General features: G+C 40.6%; 1 protein-coding gene across 28 annotated transcripts in view; it reads left to right on the forward strand.

The window, feature by feature from the left end:
* Positions 1 to 12,229, forward strand: part of TRDN (triadin) — a 239,662-nt gene that overhangs the window by 28,975 nt on the left and 198,458 nt on the right. The window lies entirely within an intron of this gene.

Consider the following 12,229-nt stretch of genomic DNA (forward strand, 5'->3'; position numbering starts at 1 on the left):
ACTTTGTCCCCTACTTTAAAAGGAGGTTGAAGGGATCTATGTTTATCCGCCTGTTTTTTATAATTTTTTGCAGCTTCAGTCAAAGCTTTTTTTTGTATCTTCCCATCCTTTCTTTAATGAGTTCATCCATTCTGCTAGGGACATGGGTGAGGGAGGTTGTCTAGGTAACTCTGGCATCGGGACAAAATCCATTCCAGTGTTGATTTGGAATGGAGTTAATCCCGTGCTGCTATGTACTGCATTATTGTAAGCAACCTCTGCAAAAGGTAATAACTCAGCCCAATTTTCTTGTTGATAATTTATATAGCATCTAATGTATTGTTCAATCATGGCATTATCCCTCTCCGCTGCTCTGTTACAAGCAGGATGGAAAGCTGAGGATAACCCTTGAGGTGAGCCAATGGATTTCAGAAATTCCCTCCAAAATTTTGCAGTAAATTGTACCCCTCTGTTTGATATTACTCTACGAGGTACTCCATGTAGTCTATAGATATGTTTCACGAACAGCTTTACAAGTTTTTTTGCAGATGGAAGTATTTTGCAGGCTATAAAATGGGCCTGTTTAGAGAATAAGTCAATTATAGTCCAAATGATCGTATTCCCTTCACTCTTAGGTAATTCAACAATAAAGTCCATTACGATCTCTTCCCAAGATTAGGTTGGTTCAGCAACTTGTTGCAGGAGGCCAGGGTTTTTTCCAGTTCTGTGTTTCATTGTGGCACAAATTGAGCAACTTTTTACATAGTCCTCGACATCAGGTTTCATTTTTGGCCACCAGAACTCTCTTCTCAGTAAATGTAGGGTTTTTAGGAATCCGAAGTGGCCTCCCAGCTGAGAGTCGTGGCTACCCTTTAGTACCAGTAGTCTTAGGGTTGTGGGTACATAAAGCTTAGTCCCTTTCCAAGCTAATCCATCATTCATTGTCAACTCGGTTTGATGGTCCAGGAACCAAGGGTTGGTCAATAGGGCCATTTTCAATTCTGTAGTCAACTTATCTTCCAGGTGTTTGGGTTGCAGTTGGCTTGGGCTCGAGTGGACACTTGGCCTGCCAATTGAGCTTCTGAAATTAAGGCTTGTAGTATTTCCTCTTGGTGGCTGTCAAACTGAGGTTTTCTGGACAGAGTGTCTGCCAGTACGTTTTTCCTTCTATATTTAATGTTAAAGTTGAATTGCTTGAAATATTGGGCCCAGCGGACTTGTTTGGGCGATAATCTCCTAGGAGTCTTTAGAGCCTTGAGGTTCTTATAATCAGTCCATACCTCAATGGCCTCTGGCACCCCATCTAGAAAATGCCTCCAAGTCAACAAAGCCCATTGTATGGTGAATTTTTCTTTCTCCCAGACTGCCCAACTTCGCTCTGTGTCTGTCAGCTTTTTGGACACATAAGCACAAGACATCAGTTGGCCTTGAGAGTCCTTTTGCAGCAAAACAGCTGCCACCGCTACATCACTTGCATCCATTTGGACAATAAAAGGCTTGGTCACATCTGGGTGCTGGAGGATGGTCTCAGCTGTGAAAAGGCGCTTTAAGGCCTCAAAAGCTTTCTGACAGTCCATAGTCCAAGCCAGGGGTTGACTTGGCTTTGGTTTGGTGGGTGATGGGCCCATTTTTAACAGCTCCATCAGTGGGAGGGCAACTTCAGCAAAGGACGGAATGAATTGTCTATAGAAGTTGGCAAACCCCAAGAAACTTTGAAGTTGTTTTCAGATCATGAGGGGTTGCCAGTCCAGCACCATTTTCACCTTTCCGGGGTCCATTTCAATCCCCAGGTTGGATATTCGGTAGCCTAAGTAGTCCAATGACTCTTTGTGGAATTCACATTTTGAGAGTTTCACATATAATTTGGTGGCTAGAAGCTTTTCTAGAACTTGTCGGACTAATTGAATATGTTCTTCCATGGTTTCACTGAAGATAAGGGTGTCATTCAGGTACACAAGGACCCCCTGGTAAAGGTGCGGGTGTAATACCTCATTGATGAGCTGCCTAAACACTGCAGGAGCCCCCTGAATTCCAAAAGGCATGAGTTTAAATTGGAAGCTACCCAGAGGGCAGTTAAAAGCAGTTTTCCACTCATCTCCTTCTTTGATGTGGACCCGGTAGCAAGCTTCCCTGAGATCTAGCTTGGTGAATATCTCAATAAGTCCTTCATAAGGGGGAGAGGGTACATGTTTTTGATGCATACAGCGTTCACGCCTCTAAAGTCAACACACAATCTCAACACTCCATCCTTCTTGAACAACACAAGGGCAGCTAGTCTTGATTTGGCAGGCTCAATAAAACCTCATTCCAAATTGCTATTGATGTATTTTTTTAATTCAGTCATTTCAGCAGGCATCATGGAATACATCTTTGGTTTTGGTAATTTCACCCCGGCCTCTAATTCTATGGCACAATCAGTGGCTCAATGGGGAGGTAAGACATTACACTCTTCTTCACTGAATGCTTCAGCCAAGTCTTTGTATTGGTCGGGTACCTGGGGGTTGTCTGGGAGAAGGTGGGATGCCATGGATGGTGGCTCAGAGTCTGGGTTCAAGCTGACCGGTGGCTTTGTAGTGGGTGAAGAGGGGGCAATGGGCCCGGTCCAATGAGGATTTTTCTGAATCCATCCTCCTGTTTGATCATCGGGGCCCATTTGTCTAGCCAAGCAAGTCCCAGTATGATTGATTCCTGGGGGCCACTATGAAGCATATGAGTTCACGACGGGGCCCTAATTCTATCTTGATCAATTCAGTCATCTGAGTGGCTGAGGCCCCCCAATTAAGGTTCCATCCACTTGCTCAAATCTGGGCGTTTTAGCGGCTTAGTCTTTATGCCCAATTTTTCAATGATGGGGAGTCCGATAAGGCATCTAGAACACCCAGTATCAATAACAGCTTCTAACTCCCTGGCCTCCCCCATGTTTCGTACCACTCACTTGACCTTGACTGTAAAAGGTATGATGGGATCACTCACCATTGGGTCATCTTCGCAGGTCGGGTTCTCGGGGATGTGGTGGCAGTCTGGTGGTCCATTGCTCCCATCTGCGTAGAGGGGGCTTTCCCAGCTGTGTTTGGCAAACCCACCCCTGGCTGGAGGTCTTTCTTGATTCTTCCGACCTCTAACAGCTGGATTAGACTTCAACCACGGACCTTGTGGTACAGGAGCAGGGGCCAGACAGTCTGCTGCTCTATGGATGGCTTGGCCACATCGGTAAAATTTCAGCACCCTGGTAGGTTGGGTATGAGCAGATTTGGCTGATCCGGTTGGCTGTCTCCTAACTACAATTCTCTCAGGCAGGGCTGCTGGAAGGGGTTTCCTGTGTGGGTTGATGCTACGATCTAAGCTGAGGGATGCGACATACCATGATTGTAAGGTCTCTGGGATTCCCCTAATTTTACAGGCCTTCTTTACTTCTGGATCAATGCCTTTTATAAAATAGTGTAAAGTCATTCTTTCAGGCCAATCCATAAGGTGGCTTGCGACCCTTCTAAAGTCCCAGATGAATTCTGACAAGGGTCGCTTGCCTTGCCTTATTTCCATTAACTTCTCTTCATTCTCTGCTACCCTCTCTAGATTTTCAAATCTGAGTCTCAATAATTGAATTAATCTGTTTATGTCATATAATTCGGGGGCTTGTTCATTGTGTAGTTAGCCCACCCAGTCTGAAGCATGAACTTCATTCATCCCATTTGTTATGGCCATGACGAAATCACGCTCTGTGGCATATTGATCTCCAAATTATTCTATATGGGATTAGATTCAAGTGAGGAAGTAATTGAAATGTTCATGGTGGCCATTGAAGGGTATTCCGTCTGGCCTGGGTCATGTTTGCGGAGGTGGCACATGCCAGGCCCCTGCAGGTTGTATTGGAATGGAAGGAACAGGCCGGGTAGCGTACTTAGGCTGGGTAGGCCCCCTGAATCCTGGCTGGGTAGTGCCTCTCTGGAATAAGGGTCTCTGTGGCCTCGCTGCTGGTTGGGGCTGCAATTGTGGTTGCCAGGAGAAAGATGGGTGTGGCCTGCTTCCCTGGTCGCGTGGAGGGAATGTGGCTGCTGTCTGCTGTCTGGGTAATCCCCCTTCAGATCAGGGCTGTGTTGGTGCTGGTTGCCATTGGCATTGAATCCACCCCTGGCCTGGATAAAATCCCCACCCTGGAGGGATACTCTCTGCAGGGGGCAAAATTCCTTCTGGAAAATGAGGGGATTGCCTCTGAGGCTGTAACATACCTCTATAAGTTGATGCTTCTTTCTGCCTTCCTCCAACTTGCATCTGTATAGTCTCCTCATTCCTCACGATACTTGGGTAAGTGAATATGGGTGGTCTCAAGCTTCTACCTGTCCAAACAGACTGGGAGACCAAACCTGTCACCTTTAAATTCTGGAACTGTTGATGTAAATCTGCCCTTGATGAACTTCCAGGAATAATCTGGGGGTTGTCTTCTTGAGAGAATTCCAACCCCGATTGTCTCTCTTCCCTCCAATCTGACAGAATAGCCATATGCTTGGGGCTAGAGAAAGATTTCTCTTCAGACAGCTGGGTTACCTCTGCGTTATAACAACTTCTTGAATTGAAACGCTTCGGTATAACTCCCAAATCTCTTTCTCCTACTGCCATCCTGGAAGCATCCATCATCTCATCCCAACAAGGGTTGGCAGGTTCAATTAATGCTCTGGAGGGAGAGCCCACACACACTTCCCCCTGCACACCTCCAATTTCGGCTGATTGTTGATAATTCTCCATCTCAGGAAAAAGAACTCTGGGTTTCAGCCAAGCCCTTTTTTTTAAAAAAAAAAATTGACTTGGGAAATAAATGTAAGCCATCCAGAAAGTATCCATGATATCAATCACTCCAAGACGTTATCTCTCCAAATGATTTATTACAAACTGAACTGGCATGTCAAAAGCAATTTCCCAAGTGAAAGTTTTTCGCGTGTTACACAGAATCCACTTTCTCTCCTCCCACAACTGGAAATTCTTAATACGACATACAGAATAACCTTGAACTTTTCAACTCCTCTAACTCTCTAAAAGAAAAATGTGGCAGCTGAATTTCAAAGCTGTTGATTTACTTTACTAGCATGGGTCACGAAATACTGGGAGAATAGAGAAAATGATGAAAATGGGGTGCATGGCAGAGGTGGTATTCAGGAGGTTTTGACCAGTTCTGGAGAACCAGTAGCAGAAATTTTGAGTAGTTCAGAAGACTGGCAAATACCACCTCTGACTGGAGATTTTATAGTATCCTTCCCCTGCCATGCCTACCAAGCCATGCCCACAGAACCGGTAGTAAAAAAATTTGAATCCCATCACTGGGTGGGTGGAATAAAAGTAATAACTACCTTTGAGGAGTAGAAGAGCTTTTGGAAGAAAGGATTTTCAGAATTCCCTGCCCTGCTAATTCCTCACCTGGAATATAACAAATAAGAAGGAGGCTGAACTTCCTCGCAGATAATGTATTAGTGGAAATTCTGATAATAACACAGATAAGGGCTCAGTTATGTTAGGGCAAACTTGTTCACAGCTCCCTAAAGATACAAATATCTTAGTTCATAGAGGACATAGAAAATGGGGCTTACCTGTCCATTCATATCCTGCCTCTTTCTGATTCATTTCCATTAGTAAGCATCGGAACACTCTGTTGGTTTTATTTCTATAGTATTTTCAGCAATTGCTAAAATTGCCTGTCCTGCAAATTTCACAACTACAGTAATTTATTTTTGGCTTGTCAGGAAGCTCAAAAAGGCTCAGGACACCTGCCAAAGAGAAGGAGGAAAGGGGACGCTACAGGATGTAGAAGATTAGAAAAGGGAAGCAAGACAAAAGGAACTTTGATGGAAATCACTGAGCTATGTCCTAGATTTTATTATACACTTAAGTCATATGGTGCCTGGAAAGCCATTAAAAAAAGGTGTGGACCAATAGAAGTGAAGTTGGGGAAAGACAAGACTCTGATATGTTATACTAATACGAGATTATGAAAAGACAGGCAGAGAGAACAAGCGAAACAAGGGATTTTTTTTTAAAAGGGAGGGAGCACTATGTAGGCTATTTGGAGCATCTGAGGAGTGGTGAGATATAAATCTAAGAATGAGATTCTGTCATTGTTAATCATGACTTCCTCTTAAAATTGAAGTACTGTTTAAAACTTGTGACAAAATATTACAATGGAAAGCTTTTCATGCCATCTAATTAAGTTTAGTCTTACATTAAGGAGCATGCCTCAATAAGATTAAAGAGAATTCGAAGGTCTGTGTTGTACCCAAGAAATCTTTTTTTAGTTGTTCAGTATGAAGGTATAAACTAAGGAACTTTAAAATATCAATGATAAAATGTAAATGTTGCATATATTGGACAGGGCCCTGATATCAGAGATCAGACAAAAAGTCTAAAAATGCATAGTCTTTTCTAGCACATCTCCCTATACTTTTCTTATGCCTGCAAAGCAGAGGTCTCCAACCTTGGCAACTTTAAGACTTGTGGATTTCAACTCCCAGAATTGAAGCATAGCTGGAGAATTCTGGAAGTTGAAGTCCACAAGTCTTAAAGTTGCCAAGGTTGGAGACCTCTGCTGTAAGGTTAAGATAATATGTTTTGTCATTGTGTCTGGAATATCATGGTTTATGACTTCATGTTATACCCAGTCATCCAAGTGTGATTTATTAACAATGACTTGGTATGCTAAATTGAAGCCCTAAATTGCCATGCTTTTCCCCTTCCTTTTAACCGTAGTGATTTTAAACAATACTGAGATTTCCATTTTTTTAATGATATGGTTAAATCAAGCAATGAAAAATAGAAAACAAGAAATGTTTTAAGCTGCAGAACAATTTAAAATACAGGCCATAGAACAACTCGATTCTCTCCTGAAAACCTGTGGACTTGATAGAGTTTGCCAGTATGGCAGATATTGGCACCAGTTGGGTAATTAGTTATTCTATTCACTCCTCTCTAAAGAATATCTCTATTTGCATATTTAGTGCTTTCAGAGTTTAGCTGATTTTCTCTTTATATCTCCATATGGCGATGTGCTTTTTTTGTATTTGAACTGCTTTTGCCATGGTTTGGAATGGGGTTTGCTGTCTCTTAACTGCTTCCCACTGGCTGGTGTTTCAGAATCTTTGTTCATAGTTTTTTCTGTTGAAAAATGCAGCTTTATTTTCAATTTCAAATTCAACTTCCTGAATTACATAAATATTCTCTTGACATGCTTGCAAAGCTTATTTTAAAGATTGTCTTCCTTTGTTCTTGATAACTTGCTTCACGCATGATTAATGCAGGGTTTGGATCAGAACTCCCCATTCTTGTGACCACAGTATTAAAAACAATAGATGGCAGCTAGTGGCTTTATGCAAAGCACTACACTTTATATATGTCAGTGCATATGTAAGCACCATTGACTGACTAATTGATTGATTATCTGCCACCAAATTGTTGTCAACTCTTAGCAACTACATACATTTTCTCCCTGATGACTTATCCCTAATCTGGTCCTTCAGCTCTTCCAAAGTGCACTCACTGCCATTTAACCAAGTCCATCTTTTTTACTGCTGGTCATCCTCTTCTTTTTTCTTCTACCTTTCCCAGCATTAGAGCTTCTTCCAGAGCTGTCTTCTCATAATGTGTCCATAGGTTAATTTTAGCCTGGTCTCTTCTGCCTTGAGTGAGAAATATAGGTTGATTTGTTTGGTTGTCTATTAATTGATTTTCTTGGCCGTCTTTGGTGTTCTCAGGAGACTTGATCAACAAGAATTTTAAAAGTATAAATAAGCTTCCAATTATGCATATTTGAAAGCCCATTCTATTTCAGATTGATGACTCTTTGGTAAAATGAAGAGATGAGACTTTTTCCCCCGCACAAAACAAAGCCATGTAAACCCATTCTTTTATTTAATTCAATGCATTCTATATCATACCTATCCTACTTTAATTAATAATAAAGCTTTGGATCAAAGAAAAAGGAGATATACCCATCTTATACAATTGCTCTGCAATCTTTTCCCATTTTGGGCTTGGACAACCTAGAACTACGTCACCTACAGTTGGACCTAAGCATAGTACACAAAATTATCTGCTACAATGTCCTACCAGTCAATGACTACTTCAGCTTCAACCGCAACAATACAAAAGCACACAAAAGATAAAAACTCAATGTAAAACACTCCAAACTTGATTGTAGAAAGTACTTCAGCAACGGAGTGGTCAATACCTGGAATGCACTACCTGACTCTGTTGTTACATCCTCTAGCCCCCACTCCTTTAACCTCAAACTATCCACTATTGACCCTTTCCTAAGAGGTCTGTAGGGGGGGTGCATAAGCACACCAAGGTGCTACCGTCCCTGTCCTATTGTTTCTTTTTATTTTTCTTATATGTATCCATTTCATGTATTCATAACTATGTTTATACTTATACCTTTTAAGTTATAATCACTTGAAAAAATAAAATAAATACATACAAAATAAAAATAAAAAATTTCTAAGAGGTCTGTAAGAGGCGTGCATAAGTGCACAATTGTGCCTACCGTCCCTGTCCTATTGTCCCCATTTATTCGGACCTATTTCCTGTATTCATACTCATGTTTATTCTTGTACCTATTATCTTGTAAATCAAATAAATAAATAAAATAAATAAAATAAAATTAACAGATCCTAGCAAATGGTTCTTGAATATGTATGTATGTATGTATGTATCTGCTGCTTAGTGCCTATTCTTGTTCTACAATGATCAATGCCTCAATGCTGTTTTTTAATCAGTCCTTTCCAACCACTGGTAAAATTTCCCAATGTCTGCTACTATAGTTAACTGCCAAAGCTACATCCCATGCAGGGTCTTCTCTTGCCTTGGTGCTTTCTCTGCTTGATCTTCCTTTCATGTCGGTTGCTGCTAGAGGCAATCTCTCATCAGCTCATTTTTGGATGCCATCTTACTGCTGTAGTCTTAGATCCTCTTTGGGACCTGTCTTATCTTTTGATGCATATTTGACTGTTGTTTGAGATTGCTGTGGTCTGCTCTTAGGTGCTGCTTCCACTTTGCACTGGTGTCATGTGACTTCTTTCTCCCATATGTTCTTCCAGTACAGTTTAGTTTCTGCTGTTACAGTGTTGTTGCACAGAAGTTGGAATACACTTTGGATGGTTCTTTGGAGAATAGTGCAGTTGTCTTCTTTGTCTCTGTTTTCTAGTATGTCTCCTTGGCCTGGTAGCCATTGCTGTGAGACTTTATTTAGCAATCTCAAGGGGTTCAGATGGAGCCAGGCTCTTGTATTTTTTTTCTTCTGTAGTTGAGTCTTATCTTTAATAGTCACATGTTTCTGAAATTCCCCCAGCTGACTAACTTCTCTTCCAGTTACCTTGAACTTAGCCAAGTCAAGGCAATGTTAATTACAGTCAAAGACCAGAATCATAACCTTTTATCTCACTTTCAAGGGATGATGGTAGTTATGTACTGCTGTTTTTCTTGACTGTGTAGCCAAACATCTCCAAGATTACCTGCCAGGGCAGGCATGACCTGTCACAAAACATCTGCACACCAGAAACAGAACCAGTTACCAGGACATGATAAATCAGCCTACTGTGAACATTCAGAGGCATTGGAAATAAATAATTGTAATTTGTAATTAAAACCATAATATTTTTATGCTGTGTAGGTCAGGGAGTCAAACTGGTAGCCCACAGGCCAGATACATCACATGCAGGCTGCGCCCACCCCAGCTCCATGAATGGGGAAAATGGCGCAAAACGTCACGTGATGGCAACATGATGGTGCGAATTTGACACCCATGATGTAGATGGGGCAAGAAGCCTTATAGGCCCCAAAAGAGGTACCTACAGACACTTTGTACCTACATCTACTTCAGTTTTATTTAATTGTATCCAACTATCTTCTGATAAGAATGATTATATTAAAAATATTGATTAAATCTGAAAAGGTCTGCTTAGAAAAAACAAAAAAGCAGAAATGAAAAAATTGTGAGCAACTACTGAATACTCTTTCTGCTTTTTTTTTTTTGCAAAACACAGCTGCTTGCTCATAGGAGAACTGGCTGTAAAGTTGGATCTGGGCCTCCTTGTTATAGTTGAAACATTTATTTAGGATTTTTAAAATAAATTTTAATCAGGCTATAATAACGGTTATAATCATGAATATTTGTCAGGTGCCTAGAGCTGCTGGCATCTCTCTTCCTTTCTTTCTCTTTAAAAGACTTGACAGTTTCACTTAAGTAAGAATTTAATAAAAGTACAAAGAGGAATAAGGGCCTTGGATTCAAGGAAAATAAAAAATGTAGAGGAACAGAAGCTGGCTGAAGAATCTATATTTAGTTTTTCACAATAGATGATAAATTAATGTAACAGCTATCAGCTTTAACTTGATAGCAAGGAAGACATCAGAAACTTTCAGATCAGCGCAATTTAGCATGTTAGTATGTAAGTAACTGCTATATTTAGTTACATTTAGCTATACTTAGTTATTTCAATATGCCGTATTAGTTATTTTATTTTATTTATTTTGTCAATTGCTTACAAGATAATAGGTATAAGTAAAAACACAGTTATGAATACATGGATACATATAAGAAAAGTAAAAAATAAAAGAAACAATAGGACAGGGATGGTATGCACGTTGGTGCACTTATGCACGCCCTCTTAGGAAAGGGGTGAGGTCAATAGTAGACAGTCTAAGGTTAAAGTTTTTGGGGTTTGGGGAAGAAACCACCGAGTCAGGTAGAGTATTCCAGACATTGATCACTCTGTTCCTGAAGTCGTATTTCCTGCAATCAAGTTTGGTGCAATTAACCTTGAGTTTGTATCTATTGTTTGCTCTTGTGTTGTTATGGTTGAAGCTGAAGTATTCATCGACAGGTAGGACATTGCAATGTATGATTTTATATACCATGCTTAGATCAGACCGAAGGCGGCATAGTTCTAGGTTTTCTAGGTCTAGAATTTCAAGTCTAGTGGCATAAAGTATTCTACAACGAGTAGAGGAGTGGAGAACTCTTCTTGTGAAATATTTCTGGACTTTCTCAACTGTGTTAATATCAGATATGTAATGAGGGGTCCAGACTGATGAGCCATATTCAAGTACTGGTCTAGCAAATATTTTGTATGCTCTAGTTATTAGTGTAATATTACCAGAGAAAAAGCTACGTAGGATTAGGTTAACAACTCTTAACGCCTTTTTGGCTATGTAGTTACAGTGGGCTCTAGCACTTAGGTCATTAGAGATGAGTACTCCAAGATCCTTGACAAGAGTTTGGATCATCAACAAGATCTTGACTATTCAGCCTGTATTTTATTTTCTGATTTTTTTTGCCAATATGTAGGGCAGAGCAGTTATTTGTTGAGATTTGAAGTTGCCATTTGTTTGACCATTCTGATACATAGTCAAGGTCTTTTTGAAGGGTAGCAGTATTGTCTGTGGTATGGAATAGCTTTACATCATCAGCGAAGAGAACGCAGTTGCTCTTGATATGATCACAGAGGTAATTTATGTAGATTTGTTTTTCCGCCAAAGTATTAAACTTGGGCGAGCAATTTTCTTGATTAAAACAAAATTAAAATGAACCATGGTTTCTTAAGTTTCTTAAGTTTTAGGGACATGATAAATGATGGCTACTTAAATTCTGAGATGAAGTCCTTGAGGTCATTCTGGATGAAAGAAAAAATGTAACTTCATTGTGGTTAAAGATGTCTTTTGTGAAAATTGTTTTGCATGTGGAAAACAAACACACGGGCTGAGAAATATATTTCAATATATATCCTAATTGGGACTAAACTTATTTATTTATTTATCATATGGCATAGAATAGATAGTGGCAATAAAATTATATAGAAGGAGGATATAATACTATGGCACATGTATGATGGAAATAGGTAATCAATTTTGTAAGGTTTGAGGAACACACACATACACACACATGTATATAAAGATTACATTTTAAAATATGTTGATTCATATGAATGGGAATATGTATTAATTGTAATGTGTCCTATATATAAGCCTAAGCTAGTAGTACTGCTTTATAAGTCCTTAGCGCGAGTCAGGAAGGCGTGGCGGGTTGGGTGGCGCCCATGCCCCGGCGAGGCAGCCGCTCGTGGTTCGCCCGTAGGGGAGAGGTGACTGTCGGAAGGGCTGGTGACCAAACAACGGGGACAGGTCAGGCCGATCTAGTGCAGCGCCGACCGGAGACAGAAGGGGGCGCCAGGACTTTGTGGGGGGGGCACGCTGAAGAAAAGAGAAAAGAAGTAAG

Source organism: Pseudonaja textilis, chromosome 1 (genome assembly GCF_049901715.1).
Source record: "Pseudonaja textilis isolate UNSWEBS1 chromosome 1, rPseTex1.2, whole genome shotgun sequence".
NCBI classification, from domain to species: Eukaryota; Metazoa; Chordata; class Lepidosauria; order Squamata; family Elapidae; genus Pseudonaja; species Pseudonaja textilis.